The sequence below is a fragment of the Achroia grisella genome, unplaced genomic scaffold (genome assembly GCF_030625045.1).
Source record: "Achroia grisella isolate CSIRO2021 unplaced genomic scaffold, CSIRO_AGI_Agris_v1 utg402, whole genome shotgun sequence".
Classification (NCBI taxonomy): Eukaryota; Metazoa; Arthropoda; class Insecta; order Lepidoptera; family Pyralidae; genus Achroia; species Achroia grisella.
Window position 1 is genome coordinate 2159719 of NW_026712841.1, and position 26759 is coordinate 2186477.

General features: G+C 31.3%; 1 protein-coding gene and 1 long non-coding RNA gene across 5 annotated transcripts in view; one reads left to right on the plus strand and one right to left on the minus strand.

Annotated features, from left to right (window-relative positions):
- Window positions 1-26759, minus strand: part of LOC131844312 (uncharacterized) — a 138728-nt gene that overhangs the window by 22429 nt on the left and 89540 nt on the right. The gene's annotated exons all lie outside the window — the stretch shown is intronic.
- The window catches only part of LOC131844319 (uncharacterized), a 79840-nt gene continuing 58075 nt past the window's right edge, over window positions 4995-26759 (plus strand). For both annotated transcript variants that reach the window (XR_009357579.1, XR_009357580.1), the window contains exon 1: window positions 4995-5289. This is a non-coding gene — a long non-coding RNA (uncharacterized LOC131844319). The remainder of the gene's footprint in view (window positions 5290-26759) is intronic.

The following is a 26759-nucleotide window of genomic DNA, read 5'->3' on the forward strand; positions in this document are numbered from 1 at the left end:
AAACGTAGTAGGTGCTTTCCAAGTGAGTTTAAAGTACCGAGGTACCGAGTGAGTTCTATAACGAGGCCGTTAACAGCTGTTTCACTAGAGATTCTAGCTAGAGTGTAGGTAAGTAGGTACTTTACTTAAACTTTATAGGATTTGAATGCAATTATATAACAGAAAGTTTATAAATAGAACTTAGATTATTGTTCATGTGTTATATTAATGACAATTGAAAATTGTTATCAGATAAATAATTTTACCCGAAGAGTACCTATGTTACTTTAATTGTAACGTATCTATAGTAAAAATACTTCTCAATTTTCAATGCATATCGCGTGATCTATTTATTGATTCCTTAACATGTGGTCTGAGAAATTCATAAATAAGTAGGTATTTCAACTTTAGAAGCAAGCAGTCAGTGTATGCAGACTGGTCACCGCAGTGATGTTATCGGACGACTACACACGCGATTCGTCGCAATACGCTGTTGCATTGCAATCCACTTATTACAGTGCTTATTATATATATATTATTGTTATATAGGAACATGGGAACAACGCGACTGAATGTATGGCACATGTCATACGTTTATTCTTACAATTAGATTAGGTACTATATAGTATACATTGTGTTAAAGACATTTATTTAGTATGCTAACCAGTAAACAAGTAACGTTTTCGTCAAAAAATACTTGCATTTTTAATTATGTAGGTAATACTTGTAGATAAGTCTTTCTTGTAGGGAGCGAGGGGAATAACGCTCACCGAGTAATGGCACTCACCTTTGTAACTCTATCAAAATGGAATGTAGCAACATGCCACGTTACCTAAAGGACGAGGATAGGTAGCCTCTAAAAGACAGCAATGCAAACACATAGTCAGCTCGCGTAATGTAATCGTGAAGTGCGGATTTTCGTTAGCGGCCACACTGACCTTATTTTTGCATAAGTGTTTTATGGCGTTAAGTCTAAAATTTTAATGTTTATTTAATTATTAAGTATACTTTTCTTATAATAAAACTATTCTATTTTATGGTAATGCTATCAATTTAAAACAATTGCGTATGCTTTTTAAAATTTCTAGTTAATTACAAAACGACCGTTATACCGCTCACCTGAGACTTATTTTCTCGCCATTACTCGCCATTACCCCTTTGTGAGTTATTTTAATAATTCTTGTAGATATGCTAAGAAAACGTCAAAGGACCGCCGCTAAAGCTGTTAGACCGAAAAAGACCTTCAATCTGCTAAAACTATGATTAAAATAAGTTTGTCCAAAAGAAAGAAAAAAAACATGATACAAAAATCTTAAAAGAAAAATTTACATGAAAGTTCTTTAGATAGTGAAGAGCACCATAGCGACGATGACAGTGATGACAAAATGAATGTGGATGATAGAAATTATAACAAATGTATTATTTTACAGAAATTTGGAAAATAATATGAATTGTGGTATCGCTGCGCCATCTGCGGACTGTGGACTCATGCTACATGTTCAGGATGGGATTCGTAGATAGGTACATATGTGATTTATGTATCCAAGGATAAAATATTTTTATTTCTGATTTGTCTTACATCTAATAATAATAATAATTCTATAGTATATTACAATAATTGAAGTTGATTTGACTTCTAAGCCTGTACTACATTTACTTTTTTTATGTGTAAAAGGTTGATTTTACGTAGAAAAATGGGGATAATTGGGGATTGTAGATTTTACTTTTATTATACAAAAATTGATCTTATGAATATTTCTTTAATTAATATAGTTTACTGGTTATTAGACATTACCCTGAGCGGCATTACTCACAGTCTGAGGCAATGCCACTTAAAGATGTTTTTTATATAAAAAATGTCTTCCTACTACTAGTAGAATAAAGTTATATGCTTTTGTTGTTAAATTGTTGGTAATTAAAGACTTTGTTACTTTTTTAATTTTGATTTGTAATAAATAATTTATGAAATACACTATGTTTTCCTTACGCCATTCACCCTCCTTCCCCTACATTCCTATGGCCCAACTAAAAATAATATATTTATAATATATAATATTATTAATATTACAAGTGACAATAAAAAAAACAACAAAATTAAATTTACATTTCATTAAAATACCCATGTCTATCAAAAATATGCGCACGCTTTACTAATAGCGATTGTGAAAACAGATACATATAAAATCAATATATACGTATGTATAGATGTATATATATATACATAAAAAACGTGAATTTTATGTCAATTCATTGGAAATAATATTTTTTCATTATTTTAAGACCGTAATTACTCAGCATCATATTACAAATTAGCTAGCTGTTCAATGATATTTACGCGGCGTGTCGCAGAATGATTAATTTATTTGCAAATATCGTCCTGAATTCTGTGGTTGCTAAAAATAAATAAAAATTGGAATACCTATATAAAAGCAAGTTTACAATCGTGGATGCATACTATAAGTTATTAATCTTTTATTGAAATACGAATGTAAATGATAACTCTTTTTAGTACAGTAATTATTTAACAAAAATCATCTGAAGTAGCTACAGTAATCCAATGACTTGATTTCTATGTAGTAACTATTTATGATAATATAGATATTTTTTTAGACTTATATATATATCAGCTAGTAGGTAATTAGGTATTTAATACATTTGCGTTAGTATGATATATAATAATAGATGTTCGTAAATTATAACCTAATACATTAACTGTAAACATGGAATTTTGAGCTGATCCCACTACACCTTACTACTCTCTTACAGGTGGTATTCGATATAAGAATAGTTTTAAATGTGTTACTTTTTGTTCGTAAACCGATTGGTATAATAACATTTTAACTTTATGCAAAGCTGAGTTCTTAGGCACATTAATAAAAAACCGCACTCATACTGGTTAAACTGTTTTTGTCTGTCATTTTTTTTATACATCTTCCATTTATAAGTTTATCTTCCAGTTATTCCGCGACCATTTACGGATTTATTATATTACCTATTAATATGCAATTTCTATTATTGTCGTGTTAGTAATAGAAAACAATAAACTAATTTACAATTCCACTTATCATGTTGGTAATTGCTGCCGTGTTATTCTATAAATTATCGTAAAGTCCAGAGACATATAGTTATGTTTAATAACGACACTATTTCCCCATAAATGGAAATAAATATTACACATATTTATTTCCTCATATGCGAGTTTTTGTTCCTATTATTATATATATATGTATATCGTATCGTACGTATATTCAAATAATCAATCTCATCAGTTTTTATCAATGGGAGATACGTACCAGGAAAATCGTCAAAACTAATTTCTTACATTGTCAGTGTTTATAACAGTAGGTACTTAATTATTCAATTCATTGCTGTCTTCGTTTATTCCTATTTATCTAAATAAACACAATCTTACTTGGTTTGTATTCCTTCTGGAATTCGGGTCGCGTTTAAATTAAAAATAAAAAGATATTTAGAGGTCATTGACCCAAGTCTGGATTAACTGCTTCCAATTCGTGTCGATACCTACCCAAGATTTAATTACATTACATAGTTTGCCTAAAATAAATTGTGCCAAAACAACCAGGGGTTGAGTAGTGATAGATGATCTAATAGGAACAGCTAAAGATAAGAAAAGACAAGACATACGTTTATTGAAACAACTATATATAATGGTTGAATTTTTTAATAAAATAATGTTATGAAATTATCATATTGTCCATTTCGAACGTATGAAGTTAAGATATAGGTACTTTGGTTATAGTTAGTTAGCCTTTGATTAGTTAAATTAATCTGTATTATAGTTAGCTTTTTTACGTTTAAATCATCAACTAACTTGTTTTAACTTTAGGCATTAGCAAAGAAAATAATATGCTTATTGTTGAGATAATAAAATCTAAAGGGGATGAAACTTTACATGAGGAATTAATCATTGATAAATAGGAGATATACAACTATCATAGAAATTAAAATTAGCAGACGAAGTGGCATCAGCTAGTATATTATATACCAAATTTAATAATACTTGAAACAGTTCTTTTGATACTGAGTAATGTAGTATTTACTGGGTTACAAATGGTGATAGCTCGCTACGGTATCCAAACTCTACAGTGCTACGGATTTGCTACGAATTTTTATGGATCAAGTTGCATTGATAAATAATTTATGTGCACAAAATAAATTATTACGTTTAAATTTCACCAATTCTAATATAATACACTTAAAAAAATGTTACGTAGTTTGCAATTTATGTAGTTTGAATTTTATAACTAACGATATTTATTATTAATGTAGAGAGGAAAATACTGGGCCAACTGATATAATATTACTTATATTTCGATTTGTAATGAAAAAACTAAGAAAATTTAACCTATTTGAAAACTACCAAGTACAAATACGCTGTATTTTATTTTTAGATAATTGCGATAATTGCTTGTAATTTTAGTCAGTAGTAAAGAGGAAATAATTGCGTTGCTATATTTTTAAATAGATTGCGCCATAAGATACATGAGAATTATTATAATTACTAAAAATATTTATTCAATAAAACTGTGATCTTTAGTTGGTACTAGGTATATGTTTCTTACTTGAACGTCTGCTTTTTATCAGCCTACTTAATATAAATAAATCACATTACTACTATTTTAATTTGAAAAACAATTTGTGAGTAAGTCGATGTTATAAATTAAAATCAAGCGTAATATAAGCTCAGACAGAAATAGATACGAGGCCGGAGATTCAAGGCTAAATCAAATAAAAAAATCCTCTAAAACACACACTTATAATATGATTTAAGTTGACGAACTTAACGATTTTGTTACGTATTCGTCGCAAGAGGGGTTATTGTATATATAAATAATTGTACGTAGATTATAAATAATATTTTACAGAGTGTATTTGATTTTTTATAAATGGTTTTGCAATGTGGGAGGGCGCTGGGAAGGCGGCGGTATCGAGCGTGGGCGCGCCGCCCTGTAGAAGCCCTAGAGTTCAGTCCGCGGGGAGGCCCGGCGCGCACGGACGACGCTCCAGTACTCCGGCAAACCGGCATACACGCCACTACCCTGCTCACCACTGTACACTACAAGTATATCCACCTAGCGACACTGGTGATGCACGTGCCCTATTGCGCGTGATACTTCATTCTCAAATTAACAACGTGTATCGTGCGATCGGGTAAAATACGCAAACAAGATCGACTTTCTAAAATATTTAAATTTTTAGTGAAACAATAATATGATATGTGGCGGTAATTAGTGTTTATTATATCGACTGGGTGGCTTTCGTGGTACCACGTCGACGTCATGCTATGGGGTAAGGTATAATTTACTGTATAAATTTTAAACTACAATTACTATGACTTCTTTATTAGTATCATTTAATGTAATAACATTAAAATAATTAAGGCAGTAACATTTAACAAAATGTATGTATGTATCACCCTCTATATTATGTATTATATAGTAGTATAGTACATAGTTATATAATTAAAATAATTTAATAAATGTAACATAGCAGATTTAGATTTTCCCTAGCATTTAAAGTAAAAATAATAAAGTAATTGTGAATAAGTTAAAAATTACTTTTGGATACAATAATACACTTAAACTCGGCAAGCTGCTGATTAGGATACTAATTAAAATATAATTTTAAGTTATTCTAAGTTGCCTCATTGTCGCCAAAAGGGCTTTAGCCGGGATTAGGCGCTGAATAAAACGAATTCATTAAATATTTATGATCAGGACAACAATGGAAAACAAACGGCCCTAGCGAGGCTGTTTTGTACTTGTTGTAAACTTAACTTCGCCCTCGAGGCCTGCCCCGGAACTACGATCAAAGTGTAGGGAGCTTCGGGTTCCCTGGGGTTTCGATACGATAGCGTTTCATAATGTTAGTGACGTCAGACATATCTGAAACTGCAAAAGTTACCGACTAAAATGGTCATCACAAAGTAAGAAAAAACAATGGAGAACATTATTTTTTACGCTGTTAAAAATAAAATGCTCGGTAATGATTCAATATGAATCCATGGTTTAGTCTAATATTTATTTTTGAATATAATTTTTTTACCTTTTCATAAGTAATAGGCATGTTAAGGAAAGGCGAATTTAATTATGTTTGTAAAATGAAACTGATTTAGTTTCATTGAACAAACAATAAATAATAAAATAAAATTTTCAATAAGTAATAAAGCTACACTGTTCTTATAGATGTACCTTGAAGATATATAGAGAATGAATCTGATATATAATTAATAGTCTTAATTAATAATTTATCTGTCTGTTTGTAATATTGAAATAACCATTTTTTATTACATGCATATGAACATAAGTACGGTACATACACCAAAATAACATTTTTTACAATTTTTGTATGTCTGTCTGTTTCTTCCGGATAATCTCTAAAATGACTGGACCGATTTTGACGAGACTCTTTTGGTAGGTAGTTGATGTGATAAAGAGTAACTCAGGCTACTTTTATTTTAGAAATATAAAGTTAAATTCCACGTGAACGAAGTCGCGAGTACAGCTAGTACACTACATAGGTATAAGTAAAAGATGTAGTAGTTTTGTATTGTACGTTAATAACAGTTTCACTAGGTAGTAGTTATTAATTATACATAATAGTAAAACATATTATTAGATAAAAAGGCGCTAATATGATTGTACTATACATCTAGTGCTATATATTTTATAATATACCTATATTATCTACAAAAAAATACGCAACAAAAGGCTGGTCCGCAAATTACATAAATTAAGATGTACATAAAGTCATTTAAAAAAGTATATTATTATTATTATATCATACATATATATAAATAAATGGAAAATTATTTTATTGTTGGTACCTATACCGTTAAATTATTCGGTTTACAAAATATGTAATTAAATACAGTATGAAGTCATGACATATGCATATGTATCATGCCCTTACTGTTTGGCAAAAAATATGAATAAAAAATAAAATAAAATTATGTATATCAAACCAAACATATAATGTATTAAGAGATAAGAGAAGATTACACATAAAAGTTATTATATGGGGCGATAACTTAAATATTTTAATTTATAGTCAAATGACTACTTCGTTATAAATATATGTTAATTTAACTTTTTCTTTGAAATTTTATCATACAGAAATTCACTAATCGATTATTTAGTGATTGGTGATAGTCTCTTCCTTCTATATAGGTTATTTAAACAGTTAATAATAACACGTCCACTTTATATCCATTAGTACTAAGTAAGAAGTGACAAAAGTTGTGGGATGCGATCTAAAGTTGTCTAAGATTTTCTACAACGTATGTTAGCGTCAGTATCTTCAAGTATATTGGTGACGGTTTCTATTTTCCAACGGCGGAACATTAAATTATCTGTCTCAATTACAGTGTTCAAAACATATGTTTAAACTATTATAATACAATTTTCTTGTTTATTAGGAAACATTAAGGTAGAGTCAATTTTACTTCTAGAACAATTAAATTTATCTCCATTGAAAACAAATATTATCCCTAATTGTTAATAAAAAATAAATTGTTGTATACAAGAGAAATTGATTGATCTTCACGACTAATAATAATTAAAGTATTAATGTTTGTTTATCTTATAGTAAATGTAGCAATTGCTTTAAGTAGTTCTCGACATCCCATAATTCCATGGGCTTTATGCATTATGGCGAAAGGTCTAATTATTAAGGTCTGTGAAAACCCCTCATATACTGTGTAATTTAAAATGCCTTTGTGGGGCTCTTACGTAACCTGATTAAATATTACCATGTTAATTTGCAATAATGCGAACATGGTGTAGGGAATTTACACCATTAATATCCAGCGGAATGGAAATAATTTGAGGAAACGTAATTAATGAATATTGTATAGAAATTCAAATTAAGAGTAAGCGCAGAACAGGTATTTTAAGTTTCTTATTATTCATGGATCACTCCTTAAATTGATGGAATGACCAAAACAATTGTATTCTGTTTTGCTGATAACTAATTGGGTATATTTGGATAATAATGAATACCTCCATTTTTTATATACCTAATTTCCAAAATAACTATAGAAGAGGCGGAGTTGGCGGTATTGTATTGTCCTGGTAGCGAGGATTTTGTTAACAATTACGTTAATATACGAAACAGATTTTTTTATAATAATTACTGGTGATATCGTAGTTACATAATATTATAAGTACCTACTGTTGTTTCGAAGGCTGCTTTATTTCGATGAAGTTTGCTATCCAGAGTTTGTGAGGGATGATAAATCGACTTGACGGCACATATCTGTCATCTCAGAGTAAATTCGATTTTACGTGGTAATTTCTTTCGTTCACAAATAAAGCCTGGTTGCTCGATCAACTTTTAATATATTTCAACAAGAAGGGCAGATACCAAGTTCGCGTTTATGAATCTATGATGCAAATTGCAATATTTATGTTGAGATATTGTAAATAATACTACTAGATACCATTAAAACAGAAGTGTTTGAGGCCCAGTTACATTTAGTATTGATATTGATTCCAATATATATATAATATTTTCATGATTTTCACCTTTGTAATATTAAAGATACACACTATCTGATAGATGATTATATTTTTCTGTATCTTATTATGTCTCTAGACTTCGGTTACTGACACTATTGATGTGGGTGTTCGTCTTGTTTACCAATTCCAAATCGCATAAAGATAAACATAAAGACTTAATAAGACTTACTTACTCTACTCTACGTATTATATTTACCATTAAAGTTGTATTAGACGAAATAATAATCATTAATATTATATAACAGCGCGGGGCACGTGAACGAATGAATTACCTACCTGTGGTTTTCGGTGATCCGACCTTCAACATTTTAATTTATTCATGCATCCATGATCCCTTATTCCCTCCAGTCTCCCTCGCTGGGATGCTGCTGCTAGAGTAAAAGGTAGATAGATGGTACTTTTCATTGAATATACACATATATGTATGTATGTAAGGTTTAAACTAACTACTTTGTTATAGATCTTTTTTTGTTATTGTATGTTGGACATATTGCTAATTAAGTTAAGCTTTGTGTTTAACGGCACATAGTAGTATTAAGTGTAATATAGAATTATAAAAATTGTGTCTGCCCAGAGTTACGACTACGAACTGTTTTTTTTTTAATTAACTTCAATACGGAAGTTAAATGTTCAAATCAAGATGCATTACTGTGTGTTTGGTCATACTTTGACCTTTATTGCTAGTAATGGGGTTTATACTATATTATAGCATTAATCACTTCCTAATTTAAAAAAATTAAATTGTTTGAAGTTTTTTGTGAAATAAAATTACTAGTGCACCGTTATCCGTAATGTTTATAGCTTCCTGTGATCACTATTATTACAATTACGTTTAAGATGATAAAGAAAATAAGTTAGATTGATAGTTGATATTAGCTTTAGCATTATACCAGCATATCTGTTAAAATATTACCACAGATATTCAATAATAGATCATTTTGATTTGGCATAATGTCTATGATCATATGTTTATCGACTTAAATACAGGTAGTATTGAAACCGTGTGTTTTCATTGTATTGACAATCGTATTTAGGTACAAGTATTTTCCAGAGCTAATGGAAAATGGAATCCAGCGAGACCGTAAGTATGTTGATATATTATGCTAAACCTCACTCACACCTTGTATAGTAACGACATCGTCGTTTTCATATTATTAAACCTCGTAGCGGTGCCGGACCGACCTCACGTTGGCAACCCAGCTTAATGGCTTTCTGTTTATATCGACTGCGTGGCCTGTCACTAAATGTCTAAATTATTTATACCTTCCAGTTATCCTTAAACTAGGTAGGTATCTATATATTTAGTTATCATCTAATAATAAAACTCCTTGTTGTAATCTAAAAATAATAAGAGTGAGAAGTTTAAATAATGGGTAAAAAAGCGTTTATAGTTGTATGTATATATAAATATAAATGTTCATATATCATTGAATCTAGTTAAGTTGCAACAATTACAGTATCATTATTTTTTTACGTGACTATAATTTCAAATAAACATACGGTGCATAATGAAAAATGGTAACTGTTACCTACAGCTTTACAACGACATTACAAAATGGCATTACAAAATGCATTGGTTCAGTCTTGCGTGACAAAATCTGTCGCTCGTACGTTGCAATCTTGAGAACTACAATGTCATCTTAGCCGGTAAATTCAGTACGACATTTCCCTTCAAAGCGGAACATACAACTTGGAAACGAAGCTGCTTAGCTGCTGAAATAGGCGACAAAAGTATCTTATGTAGACGACTGTACGAAGTCTCCTTGGTACAAGAAATATTATATATTTCTGGTTTACTGATATATCCAGACTTCAAAATAAGTTGTTACTTATTTTTAAATAACTTATGTGAGTTTATTGTGAAGATATCCTTCATTCTATCTACAGTTACGATAATGACGATTCTATAATTTATTTACAATTATGTACGTACATACATATTGTAAAATGTGTTTAATTCCTTAATGGTATATCAGTACTTGCAATAACAACGTACTCGTACCTATTATTAAATGATGTTGTTGTTATTAAAATTGCTGTTTTTATATTAATAAATGTAGTTCACAATTAATAAGTAATATGTTATGTATTGTACATCTAATTACTCGTGACAACTAAGATGACTTAGCGGTTTATGAATCGCACTGCTTCTAGTGGCAGGTGCGATTTCTGTGTAATACAAATGTCGTAATTTTATGAGTATATCTTGTATTATGTACTCGTAGGTACTGGTTTAATCATATTATATGGTGTTAAGGGGTCTATATTAAACCAATCAGTTTTTATGGTATATTCAGCGTATTGTCTTTTAAGCATATTATCTAACACTCCACAGGGATTTCTTAGTCCTTCTATATCTATATATAACAACATATTTAACAACTAGATCGGTAGTCAGTCAAGTGCCACCCATGGTATAAGCTCTAGTTAGAAGGGACTAGATGCCGCTGTGCAATTTGTCCTATTATAATTGTTTAATAAAGTATTCATCATATACTTAACAAATTGCTACGGATTATTGCGGTATTTTGGATACAACAGTTAATAAAATTAATAGTTAAGTATAAAATAAATCTTGAAATGAAAAAGTAGAAAGTAATTTAAAACTCGAGAAAATGTAATTTGCCGTTCTTTAATAAATTATTGTACATATTTAAATGAAAGTAACAACTTTTGAAAGGTAAAGCAAAAAGGTTTATATTTTGTATAAAAATTTCATACTCGCACCCGGATATTTAATACCGCTGTAGGAAATCCTCAGAGCGTAAATCCGACTCCAGTGTCGAGTCTTAATGAATTAAAAAAAAGACAGTATAGGGTTCTTCGGTCGAGTGAAAATAAATCCGTATTTAATATTGATATTATAATATAACTGGACGCAATTATTAATATGAAATTTATGTACAGAATACAAATTTATTTATTGTGAATGATTGTATTATATGTAAAAATCCGACACTCTGAACATAAACTATATATTACTTACAGATAATCAAAAAGGCGTAAATTATAAGTGGACCAAACCTACTCTAACCAGACGCAGAATCAGTACAAAGTCGTCTAGGTACCGCTGTTTATCCATTTCTGTCATAAAGCAAATTCTTTGTTAGTTGTGTGTCGGGTGGAGGGTGGAATATGGCAGTCAAATTATAGACGAGACATAACATTATAGTCCACCGGAGTGGCAACACATGCGGGGTACTACGAGCGTCATATGATGGCGTGATGTCATTGCCGACCTTCGCATAAATACATGGGCCACACTAAAAGTTTTGCACTTCTAGCTAATCGGAACTATTTAAATTTTAAATGTTATATTTTTTGAAACATCCAACCTTCTTAGTATTAAAAAAAAAATTTGGAGGGAAATGACATGTGAATTTTTTTTTTCACACATCAAAGTTCTTCGTACGCTACGAAAATGGAATCAAGTCGAAAATATTTTAGAGCGATGATTTTTTATGATTTTAAAACCTCTCTCTCCGCAAGACTGTGTAGCTCGTCTTCAAAATGCTTTTGGGAGAGAAGCACCTTGTTTGAGCACCATGAGGGGATGGTATGCTGAATTTGAGAGAGGTCGAGTTTCCTTACATGACGAATTTCGTGAAGGGCGGCCTTCAACTGCCGTCAACGAAAATAATGTGGCTACTGTTAAGCGGCTAATTGAAAAAACCGGCGGATTACCTATGAGACAATTCGCTTCTGAAGATGCTACTGAAGTACGACCACGGACATTCTAATGCTGATTATGACATTATCTCAGGAGACGAAACGTGGATTTATTGTTTTGAACCCGAAAAAAACAGCAGTCTTGTAAATGGGTGTTTGAAAATGAGAACAGGCCATCAAAAGTGAGGCAGGCGAGAAACGTTAGTAAAAAAATGATCGCGTTTTTTTCTCAGCTACAGGTCCCATCTGTAAAATTCCACTTGAAGATCAAAAGAGTGTAAATTCCGAGTGGTATTCTACCATTTGTTTAGTTTTGTTGGTGTTAGAATAGGTTCGCGAAAGACGACCAAAAAGCCTCATTCTCCTACATCATGACAACGCTTCTTCACACACGGCCAACAAAACAAAGTCATTTTTAGCTTCCGAAAAAGTACAATTCGTCACCCATCCTGCGCATAGCCCCGAGCTAGCATCCTGAGATTTCTGTATTTTCCCCAAAATTAAAGATTTGATGAAAGGTTTCACTTTTAACAACTCCGAAGAGGCAGTGATAGCGTTCAATCAGCACGTAGAAAACATGCCTTCAGATCTGTGATCCTCCTGTTTTAAAAAATGGTTCGATCGCATGAAAAAATGTTTAAAATGTAAAGGAGAATTTTGAAAAGCAATAAACATAATATTTTGGTTATAACATGTTGTTTTTTTAAGTTACGCAAAACTTATAGTGTGACCTACGTATATGTACATACTATATAGGCCACGTTTGCCATTTACCAGGAAGTTGAATTAACAATAAAAATATCTGTCTATGTGTGTATTTAACTGCAATTCAAGTTAAAACGGGTATATTTAATGTGAAGCATAACCTAGAAACAGTTCAGATATATTATATTATATTATAAGTACGAGTATATCTAAGATTTTGTTCGCTAAGACGCTCCTATTTATTACCTGTTTTATAACTACAAGCAATATGAATGTAAACCTACTTGCTGACGAAACGTCTCTAAATAACTGCTTCATTCAAATTACAATTCAAATCTTATAATTTGTTGCTCAAAAGGGTATACTACACGTATTGTAACAAGTCGTTATTATTACAATACGTATAGGTAGAATTTACCTATGTTACTTATTAAACTCGGCGGGGAATACAAAATGAATCGTAATATGATTCGTGTAAAACAGTTATTTAAACCCCCAGGGCGCTGTTGAGGCTCACACGCGGTAAATGTGAACGAAATTGCTACCTGATTATAGCTGGATCTGCTTATGAGAGCAGTTATAGTAGCTGGGGTCGCGGTAGAAAGCAAAAACGAAGAATTATGAAGAAGATATAACACTATGGGGAAGAATTGTAACTCCAAGGGGTTTTAGTCAGTCACACTCTTACTCGCTCGTTTTCTCTGAAATGAGGCCAACACAATATAGAATTTCCTACGTTAAGGTCAATGGTGGTTTTGAAATAATACTGTCATATTTTGAAGCGCTATTCTTGCATTATATTTACATGACATTTGGAGAGTTCTTTCTATTGGCAGTATCTGGAGTTCATTTGGCAACGTAAAAAGTTCGCACCACATTAAGTCATGACGTAGTCTTGGCTGCAAGCCACGACGCTATGTTGACCCCGGCCTTTAGATATTATTTTTTAATGCTGCCTTTTCAAATTTCGATTTGATAATAAATTTTGTATACATAAGACATTGCAGAAATATGTTTTATTGGAATAAATATCTTTAATTTGACAGTCAAACCGTTTGTTTGTTTGTTTTAAGTTTGAACAAAACAATATATCATTTATACAATTTTATCAGCGTTTCACGTTTTGCAGGTTGTTTTGTTCCATTTTAGTGCATCTATTTACTAATTGTGATTAAGGAAACCTTCGAACCCAAAGAATCAAGTGGATAACATATACTTACATAGTGAGTTAAACACGTTATTCCATATAGAATAAACGCACCTACATGAATATAACTACAAACATTGACGTAGATAAATAATACGATACCTCCAGATCTGTTAAACATTATTTTTTTCGATCGGTATTTCGATAGATGTAAACAATCAAATTAAGCGATTCAAAACAATCCATTAAAGAGTAGTTATACACGATAAATATTGTAGTAAACGTGTCTATCGTTAAGAGGAACTAAAGTGCTGCATGATTGACGGAGCGCTACGTGAATGTGGTTTGGCAGAATGCCACACGCCGCGTGCAGCCGATTGTGAATCTACTTGCTACGACTAATAACTACATATAGCCTCTTTCACAGTTATATGTTACTTCACTGGACGGAACTTCACTGTTGTCTAGCAGTTTAGTCTTCCAATGGGCCACGTGCGAAGCTTGCACGATACAAATATTTGTATTTATGAGTATGATTGTTTGTATTGATGGAGTATTTGTATATGCATATTATATAATGAAACAGTATGATTTCCAAAGGGACACGCAAAAATGTGGACTTTCCATAGTATGCTAACAAAGGTTCACTAGTCCCCGTTATTATAAATTTCCTCTCTCTTCAAAAGTATATAGTCAGAACCACATACTTTGAATTGTTGAATTGGGGAGTGATAAATATTTATTGCCCTTATGTATTAGCATTTAAAATATTAGAAATGTTGTATTACTGTATTGGTATCACTAGGACTTACTCGCAAAATTGTCTAATTTTTAATGATAAAACACAATAATATAGTCTAATAATACTATATCTGTTCTTTTGCTATAAAGAATCTATCTGCAAGTAAGTTTTTTAAATACGTGTTCAGTCTTTTGTTATAATAAAGGTAACAAATAGACAGCTAGATAGACATAGGTATATTAATCTATGAATAATAATAAATATGAATATCAGAACTAATACGGGTAAGAACATCGTACATTGGTTTATGGAGATTATCTATAAATAGGTACATATTGATCGTAGCAAGTGCTACGGCTACTATATGAGACATATTTACTTCATATAACTCATAGGTTTCAAGTTATATTCGTATTTCAATGATAGAAGTGTATATTAAGGTTTCTTAAGGGTCGGCAACGCGCACGTGAGACCCCTGGTGTCTCAGGCGTCCAAGGTCTACGGTAAACATTTATAATTAAACGGGCCATATATTTGTTTGCCACCATTGTAATAAAAAGAAAAGAAGCAGAATGATGATCATACACTAGATTATTTCAAAATGATAGTAGATATGTACTGTAAAAAATATGGTCATAACTTATTAACATACTTAATCGTGTCTAACGATGAATAATTATATAGTAAATAAGGTATTTATCTCTATTGACGTTTCAACTGGGTTGTACTAGCAGTGATAACGAGCGAACAGGAGTATATCTACGTCAATGTTGGTAGGTGCCAGCTGTTTATTCACTACTGTCATTAGATTGTATTAAAGATTCGGTTAACTACTTTGATAATATCTAATAACTGTATTTTTTATACCACGTAGGTGGCAAACTAGCATACGGCCCATCTGATGGTAAACGATTACCGTAGCCTACACCAGGTATGTCACGTGCGCGTTCCCGACCCTTAAGAAACCTTAATATACTCTTCATGAAAAACTTCATGCTGCTTTTAAAATAACTGTGATCAATATAGATAATTTAATTTAAACATTATTAATATAGCTATTTTAAACTTTAGTCACGTTTGGTTACCATATCATGATAAATATCTTTTTCATATAATATGTACAACTTAAGATCACTATAAGCACCTACAAGCGCTCACAATCATTACGTAGTATAAACACATACATGTAGTATAAAGTCGCCGCCGCTGTTTGTTCACTTATATCATTTGAATTTTGCAACGGATTTTAATGCACTTCTTAAGATTACATAGAGTGATTTAAGAGGAACGTTTATGTATATAATACATGCGTGTATAGTATAGAACAAGCCCAGAAATTCAAAGTTTTGTAAAGCATCCGTGTGAACTACGAGTCGTTAGTATGATATAAAATGATAAATTGACGAACATAAATTCCTATTATATATGATAGTGTATACTAACCCTATGCGGGAATAAGTTACTATATTTTTAGGACATATTTAGTGTATTTAAAATTTATAAACTTATCTTGGGGCTTGGATACTATTGTGTGGTTGACGTGGAAGCTCTTTGTTCAGAATGATTAATAATTGAAGTAATTCGTGGCGCTAGCGTCTGTGTGTGGACTATAAATGGACAAGGTAATATTCAGCAATGATTGATAGGTCAAAATGATTATGACAGACTTGTCTTAATGTCGTAAGACACACAAGTTGTGTTGTTCCTTCTTAGTTTGACATAGTTAGAGAGTAACATAAATCATCCGAGAGTAATTCGCGTTTATCAATCAAGTAAAAGAAATATTGCTGTGAGATTAAGATGTATTTATTTAACTATCATTTAATAAGAATGTATAATATACACCTACACTAACGAAGATAATTTATAATGTATTTCAAATATGGAATATACATTCCAATAAATAAGTATAGTGAATCTGATTTTTAATTTATATACTTAGTCCATTTTGGTTGCGCATCTAGTTTACGGTCTGCAAACCAGATTCTCCTATATTCATGTTTTAATGATAAATTGTACATTCCTGACACTGTAATATACTACAGAAAAATATAAATATGACATTTGGATAAATTCTTAGAAATGACAGCAAAATACCTAAAGACGATAAGACGTAACACTACAGTTGAACTATATGGCTTTATATACGTCCAGTACGCAAAAATAAGGTATATGTCAAATCAAACTATGAACAGAGACTGCAAAGCTAATACGGAGAATATTAACCAATATGTTTCATGTCGGTAGAAAGTTTGAGGCTTAAATCTCAAGACGACGTCATTGGAACTTTACCCAGATAAAGTCACAATTATCGACCAATACTGTATTTATAAGTACATAGATCATATTGACTGCGATAATTTTTCTTTATGTAACCGGAATGGCAAGCAAGCTGATTTCCCACGTTATGGTAAGTAGTAATATATGAAGTCAACTGACACATATGATACCAATCAAGCTGTTTGGCGTGTGAAATAGGTGAGACAGAGGTACACAATATTTTGCAAAGTCTACTTCAGCAAAATTGCGTGCGCTCAGTTTGAATTCTGACTAACTCTTCGGTGAATGTAAATAGCACCATGATTAGAGAAATACCGGTAGGCCCGTCCACTGAGACGTTAAATTTAATTATATTCTGTGGAATGTGGGCATGGCCAGAGTTGCGTTCACGATAATGTCACACGCAGTTGGTAATACGTCTGACCATTATCTGGGTTGTTATATTTGTTGTGAATGTATATTATTACTGTTGTTCTTAATATGAAAACGAAACCTTAAGTCGTATATGGTCTTAAGATATATTCAGTAGTAGTGCTGAAAAAACATTACTTCATCCAGTTTCTTGTGACATTGAGTCTGGTACGTGCCTGTGACAAACACGCGATCACGTCCTGGTTTTTGTGACACGATACAGCTGCACGATCTCAAGTCCATATTGTTTATTTATTTATTGCTTTCTATTTTGAAGTTCCATATTCGAAACCATTATTTTTGTATCGTATCTTCTTTGATTGAATAAATCTTCGCACACTCACATGACTGTATATACCTATATCGTCGGTTAAATAGAAAAATGGCAGTATTCAAAATGTACATTTTTTACAAAACAAACATTTAAAGTTATTTGACTTATATAAAAGGAGGCAGATCTAGCTTCTAATTTTGAAAAATGTCATTTTTCTAATTGACGAATATTTAAATTCGATTCGATTGATAAATACTGAGTCTAAAGTAAATTAAAATACTTTTAATATAATTTCGAACAGATTTTGTATGTAAAAAATCTAAGCTAGCATATTCTGCAAATTAATGAAATAAATCAAAGATATGTTAGGTACAATATTTGACATTTGACGGCTATGGTGGTAGGTACCGCTAATTTTACCGTTTATTTATATCGTGTTCCTTTACGCTGCCGGAATATGGAAGGCAGTGGAGAAAAACACCGGTTAGATCTATTTACATATGTATATTGTAGAGATATTTACAGATAATAGGCATGTAAGAAGACACATAAGTATATTTACAATAGAAGTGAATAATGAAATTCGGTCTGAAATGACAGTCTTGTCGGTTCTTGGAGAACAAACCGTAACTAAGCAACAGCGTTGCGACATGGTGTATGTATATTTGTCTAAACCAATATGCAAAATTGTAGTAGATACAAGATTTTTATTTTATTAATATGTAGGTATTAGAAATCGAAATTCACAGCTTCATTTGATGACCAATTGCCAAATTTAATCTATTAAAAAACTATGAAGATAACATTTAGTAAGTAGATAGATTTCCTTTTTATACACATTTACTATAAAGATTCTATGTAGTCTATGAAGGGCTAACAGCAGCTATTATATAAAGTAAGTTGTAGTAGTAAAATAATACATCACAACAAAATATATGTCATTTGATTGATTGTATAGGTACTCGTTTAAATTACTTAGTGATTGTCGTATTTTGATAAAAATAAAGTTAATTTTTACCCGCGAGACCGGTTAGTGAATTTTTAATATTTGTCGTCATTAACTTTAACGTACTATCCTATATGAAAGGATCTTGACAAATACTTGTTCAATTGTATTCATGTATCCATCTTCATCAATTAAGGTATGTATGTTTGTGGCGAGCTTTTGATCTGCTAACTGACTCTACTTGGACTATATCGGACTCGTCAGTTTCTTTGGGGATATTTTACCTTTGGATTCTGTCATACACAGCACAGTCCATACATCGCCGAATATCTCGTAGCGCATAAGCAGACCACGTTCTGCTCAAACATTTTCATCTTTAAATTTTGTCGTATGTTCGAGCGTCGATCATACGACGGCAGCTTGTTAATCTAAAAACATTTAACCTCGTACGACGAAATAAAAATCTGATAAAATCGTACATTAGCTCAATTTTGTTCTTCTTGTACAAACTTGTATTAGTGGCACTTTACTGCTTCACAGTTATGAAAAGAAATACTATTATAGGACTAAAATTATAGGAACAAATGTTACAAACACCTCGAACCGAAATAGCAAGTACCAATCAATAGGTAGTAGAAGCGGTGAAGACTGATTATTTGAAAAGTAATTTGCTGTTACGAAACTGAATGAAATATCTGCCCATTCATTTTATATAAAACACACGTGTTGTTTGGTGAGAAGATTATTTTTTACGAAACAATTTAGCACGTAATTTTGTTATTGTAACATAAATTTTTATCAAAATAGAATCATAAAAATGTGATGTGATGTTTGCGCAATAATTTTTTATATGCATGGTTTGGTGTATACCTAGGTATCTATATATTAATGTAAATAGAACAGAGATTATTTTATGTGACTGTTAGATGATAGGTAATCATGCTAATTTTTTAATGATTCTAATGATCTATAATTTTAATCATAGGTATAATTTTATTCAGAACGAGAGTCTGTTTTTTCGAACAAACTATACTTTACAGACTACTTTTAAGTGTAATATAAAATTACTCAGAGTGGTTAATATGAAGAATGGACTAAAATAAATTATATCAGTTCCTTGTCTATTTAAAATTATGATTTTTTTTATGACATGTTATAAACAATAAGTATATTGGTATCATAAGCATAATAAATTATAGTATACAAAACTTATGAACTAATTTGTTTTTCAAACTGTCATATAAAGGAAAAATATTATACGAAATCAATGAATGTTTTTTTCATAATTGATTGATAGTGGACTGTTTCGTCAATAACAAGGACAATATGGTAGATTTTTACAACTGCGCAGAGCTTTCAAATCGAATTTTATTAAAACATTTTCTTTCGTTTCCAACTAACATGAAGTCGAATGAGTGTCTCGTGCCGGTTTATGATAATGCAATAAAACTGACGCCTCTAAAATCGTTTATTTTGGGTCGACACATGTAAGAAACATGTACCATACATATATGTCTGTAATGGATAAATATAGAATAATGCGCTAACGGCATAGGCACGTGGATTGGCCACTATCGGAGGTTGATAGGATCAGGATGAAATCAGGTCAGATATCTCAATGTGGCGAAACGTACGTGTAGGAGTAAAAGCTATAAATATCATAAATTTTCTAATAAAAAACTTAACTATTTTCTTAAAACCCATAACTACAGAAAGTATGATTTAAATCTTTGACACATTTATTTAATACTACATACATTTGACATATTAATGACAGATTTTAAACAGAATTATTCACTATAGCTGTCCTAATTTCAGTGGTTATAAAGATACTTCTTCTTTTAGTAATTGTAAGTAATAACATAGACATAAGAAGTATATGATCTATAAAGATTAATAGTATTAAGTATTTCAAGAACATTAAATTTCGTGTCTCACGAATTTACCTAACTTGTCTTCATTTATGGTTAGCGTTTTGCAGGCTATAATCGTATTCAAGTGTAATATGTTTACTCCAGGGCGTAATTTGTTTTATCTTCTCACTAAAGTGCTATGCATAATGGATTAGAACGTTAAATAAAACTTCAAAAGATTAAATATAATGTTGATTGGTCGACCAAGAATAAGAACATAGAAATAAAATATGACTTTAAGTTGATTGTAAGCACGAATGGGTAATACCTATAGCTAATAATTACTTTACTAGTTTGACTTACTGTTATATCAAATTAGATTGAATCTTATTATTTCATATTTTAAATAACAACCTTAAAGTTGGCTGTCTCAAATATTGCTATTTCTAATGTTGCGATTACCACAACATCTACATTTGACAACGTCTTTGACTATCCCATCAGGAATAATAGTCGTGAAGGTATATTATTATTTTATAGTGAATTTTTTAAGATGTTTAATGATTTATTGTTATCTATCTAGTTATTATCTTGTACACGAAAGAGTATACTCCATCGAAGTATCTACTAGTAGTCTAAAATAGTATTATAATAATAATAATCTCAGGACAATTCACACAGCGCCATCTAGACCCAAGTTAAGCTCGCTAAAGCTTGTGTTATGGGTACTAGATAACTGATATAAATACATAGATAATTATTTTTTTGTAAATACATACATATTATACATAGAAAACACCCAGACCGATACAAACAATCATACTCATGAATACAAATGTTTGTGCCGTGCGAGGAATCGAACCCGCGACCATCGGTCGTAAAGCGGTGTACCGCTAGACCACCGAGGTCGTCGATTATCGTTCGTCTTATTTAGAGGAATTGCTGACCTGCGTTGCTGACAAATACTCTGCACTCGATGCTCTCTTTGCTTATCAAGTACTCGCAGTCCTGAATGGTAATTTTTTTACATATTATGTGATTGTTGGATTAAGAATTCGTTACTTTTTTTTTATTTAGTTATTTCCAACAAACTAATGAGCCATTAATATATAATAATTGTTAGCACATCTTAAGGCTTTATTGATTCATGACTAAGAATAAATAATTACATGGGAGATTTATATTATTCGAGGACATTAGCAATTTAATCACTGATTTATTGCCAAGAAATAAGCCTAATTTAATTTGCAACTAATAAAGTCAAATGGTTTATCAAAATCTATCTGTCATTACTATACTTTAAAAATTAGCCGCGATATAAATTAAATATTTGTAATAGTATTAGACGCAATTGTTTTCTACTACAAATAGGAATTTTAATACTAAATACATAGAATATATGTTTTAGTTTAATTTTGTAAGTAGATGTAAGCAAAATCTAATTCACAAGATGATATTAAAACAGAAACAGATGAAGAGAAATGTTAAAAACTTTTGCTGCAACACAGTGTTCCACTGTATTTGCAGAACGAAGTTTTTAAATTAGAGCATCAAAGGCGGCAGCTTAGTGGCTCACTTAGTCAGACTGGAGCCTCCTTCGCCCGCAACTTGCTGACGTTTTCAGTTTTTAACTAACATCTTGTGAACCCTTGTACAGAGTTTCTGTTTCAGACTACCATTTGTGCTTTAAGTCGACAAATTACTTCGGATCTTTTTATGTTACTGTAATGGCAAACGGACTGACGGTCCATTTGGTGGTAAGTGGTAACCGACGCGCTGCCCATATATTATACATGAATACATGAACAGCAGCACGAATATCGTGTGATGTCCATGGTACTACATGTATTTAGGGATTAAGGTGTTAAATCTGTAATGTGCTATATAACAATAATATAACATCTTAGGACAATTCACACAGAGCCATCTAGTTACGCGGACCTTGTGTTATGGGTACTAGACAACTGATATAAATACATATATACATTGTTTTTTTTTTGTAAATGCTTAAATAATATACATAGAAAACAATTTGATAGATACAGACAATCATACTCATTAAATATAAATGTTTGTATTGTGCCATGAATCGAACTCGTGATACAAACACTAAAATAGCTAAAACACCCAAACATAAGACTTTGTACAAAGTCAGATTCAACACATCCATAGTCCCAGGTATACGACTAGTAACTATGGATGTGTTGAATCAGTTTTTTATCTGTATTTACGTCCTAACATAGTTAAGTTATTTACTTTATTCTATTATGTTCATAGTCGATATGGACGTACTGATGATAAATGGATAGCAAGTTATTTTTGTTTCTTTATTCGATATAGCCAGAGACTTGGCAGTGACACTTTCAAAATTAGTTTTGTGCCATGAAAAATGAGTGTCACCTAGTTGGCATTCGTATTCTTTGGATAAATATGTATTTTTTAATTTGTGGTTGTACTCGATGACAGGGAACCGTTAGAACAGCTTAACGTGGTGTAATTATTCATTACATTTATGTCACGCATGTATGCTGTTACTTCATAGTGGAATTTTTATTATTCGTTGTTAAAAAAAGCTGTACTTATATGTATATAATGGGATACGTTATTATCAGAGCAGTTGAAAACCTGCAGATACAACTGAATACGATATTTGCTATTATTCTGTGAAAAACGTAGTGATTATTTGTTCAGTGAAAATATTTGTAATTTTAAAGATCGATTGACCGATCTAGCATCCCATAACTAAAACACCTTTGGTTGTGTACTTGAAATTTTAAACATAGATCGTTTTAGCGAATTTACATATTAACTATGATAAAATAGACATGTATATGTATAGATAATATATATATTGGTTTTGATTTTAATACTTAATTCGGTGTTATAAAAATATTTTTCTCAAAGGGGTAAAATAGGATATGACAATATTTTGATTTCCATTGATTCTTACGTCACTATCTAAAGTGCAGAACAAATATTTAATAGACATGTACTTAATTGCACTTTGGCATCTTATATATTTGACATTGTATAGGTAGTTTATTCTAAAATAACCCAAATCGTGATGAAAAAAAACGTAAAGAAATACGCAAATTAGGCTTAACTTGTATCTTCGTAAAGTATGCCTTCTTAAAAATTACATTTACTTGCTGTATGCATAAGTATGCGAAGGTCCCAGTTGTCTACGTCTCGGGTCATGAAATATTAAATGATCCATTTGGAAGAGTGGTTGTTTATCTGCTACCCATTTCTAGGTTCTGGGGTTCATAGCTAAAGTGTGACATAAATTACCGTGCATAGTCATACATATTTTGTCACAAAGGTAGAAATGTACGAGTGATGTGAAATAACACCTAAAGAATATACATTTTATTGGTTAACAAAATGATGAATGTAAAGGAAACAACAGAAATATGGAGCAACAGTTGAGGTGTTTGGTATTCCACTGTCTCTGGCTACCCTCGTGATATAGATAAATCTATTATTCTCTGATTCGTATTTCTCGAATGATGTATTCGAAAAGTACAGAATTAGATGAAAAACAGGACAATAAAATGAGTGGCTTATCATATTTTCGTAGTTTATTCGTAAAGTTCAGAATTAGATGATAGCAGATCAATAAAATAAGTGGCATGTTGGGTACTTAGTATTTAATTAATTTATACTTTGTAATAAACTTCAGAGTTTCTTTATAAATTCATCTTAATTAGTTATATTGCCTTGCCAGTACATATAACTTAGTTTTATTGTCATAAAGTAACACAGTATGCTTTATCATCCCTTAAGAATTTAGTAATAATAATAGTAATCATCTTTATTTGTTTCAAATAAAAACTAATACAATTGCTGCCGATACAAAAATAAAATTTAAAAGTAATGAAGGAGACAAAACGGTCTATAACTCAGAGGGGGCAGTGAGTCCACCCTCTATGCTATTCTGTTATAGCCTTTATTAGTAAATTAATACAATAAGAGATCGACGATGATGATAGCACGTTAAGTTCTAAACTACTACTAACAAAGTAAACATAAGAATTGACAATAACAAACATAAATATACATATATATATGATAAAATAATCCTGAATAATATTTAGACATATATATCTAAACATTATTCAGGATTATTTTATCATATAGGTATACCATCAGACGCGAACTCGTTTGTTCACACACATATTCATTGACACAACTTAGTAGGTTACAATATTACGAAACGAGGGATTGTTTTTGCAGCAACCATTTGCAAGAAAAACAAAAATAATTGCTGAGAATTAACTGCAGTTACAAACCTTTGTAAGTAATTCATAATAATCCCTTGTGAATTACTTAGGAAATAAATTTTCAGCACCGGAAGTTTGGCCATGTTGCGTGAACTGAGAACGGAAGAGGCAAGACCGAGACCGCCCTTCCTTGCTCGGTTAGTTAATAATTCGTAATTTTTGATTATGCAGGGGTATACAAAACATGAATAAATGTTTATTTTATATTTTTAGACTGCATAAAATAAGAACAATTTCTAAATAAAACAAAGTCGTCACTTGACAAAAATCGTAAGTATGTCTGTTTATCTGTTTAAGCTGTCAGGTAAAAATCGGCTGGCGGAATTGATATGACCATGGTAGCAAGTATTGATGATGTAATGCTACGTCTGACGGGTCACTTGTGCAAATGGGTGTACCTCAAGGATCTATTCTCGGTCCATTTTTATTCCTAGTTTACATTAATGATCTCCCATATGCCATGCAGGATAGATGCGGCATAGTGTTATTTGCAGACGATACTTCATTGATTTTTAAAGTTAATAGAATGACTAATAATTATGACGATGTAAATAGTGCTTTACGGCGTCTCCTGCACTGGTTTACAACTAACAATCTTATGTTAAACGCTAAAAAAACAAAATGTGTTAATTTCTCTCTGTCTAAAAGTTTTAATACTAATTGCAATATTAAATTAAATGACGAATCTCTCGAATATATAGAATCTACTGTCTTTCTAGGAATCACACTAGATAATAAAACACAATGGGGTGCACAAATTCAAAGCCTTGCAGCAAAACTAAGTTCAGCAGCTTTTGCCGTGCGTAAGGTTAGACAGTACACTGATACTGATACTGCTAGATTAGTCTATTTTAGTTATTTTCATAGTTTACTCTCTTATGGAATATTACTATGGGGAAAAGCGGCAGATATTAAAAATATATTCATATTACAAAAACGTGCCGTTCGAGCGATCTACTGTATGAAGAGTCGTGACTCATTAAGAGAGAAATTCAAAGAGGCAAATATTCTCACCGTTGCTTCTCAATTTATATATTCAAATATCCTATATGTTCATAAAAATCTTGACTTATTTCCAAAAAATAGCAATATTCATAATATTAATACAAGATTTAAAGACAAACTTGCTGTCCCCAAGTATCGTTTAGAAAAAGTTAATAGGTCTTTTATGGGAATAGGTATAAAAATTTACAATAAGATACCAAAGGATATGTTGGAATTACCCTTAAATAAATTCAAAACATCTGTTAAATCATATTTACTGAGCAAAGCCTATTACTCACTAAACGATTACTTGATTGACGAGTGTGCATGGCAATAGTTGTTCATGCACTGAATTTTCATTTAATGTTAGACATAGACACCTATATAAATATACATTGTAAATAAACTGGCTTTAAAAAAAAAAGTAATTCAATTGAGTTTCTTGCCAGTTCTTCTCAATTGGATCTATATACCGAACTGGACGGTAGGGAAAAAAATAAAATTATAATGTAAAAATTTGACGTTCATAAGCGGCTAAAATGTCCTACATGAATAAATGATTTTTGAATTTGAATTTGAATTTGAATGTATACGGATTGTATTACTGAGTTTCGGTGGCTGGATTTCATTTTTCACATAACTATTCTACATCTCTTATTATTATTAATATTATAAACGCGAAAGTTTGTGAGTATGGATGGATGTTTGTTACTCTTACACGCTCCAATCTACTGAACGGATTTTGATGAAACTTTACAGTAATATAGCTTATACATCAGAATAACATATAGGCTATAAATTTCACGCAGGTGTAACTGCAGGTACAGCTAGTATCTCCATAATTTGGCCGTTTCTCTACCGTCGGATTATGCGAACAAAACAATTTAATTATGAATGAACAAGTTAAAAATACAAGTATTACCTTGTATTTTTCTCTCGTGTTCCT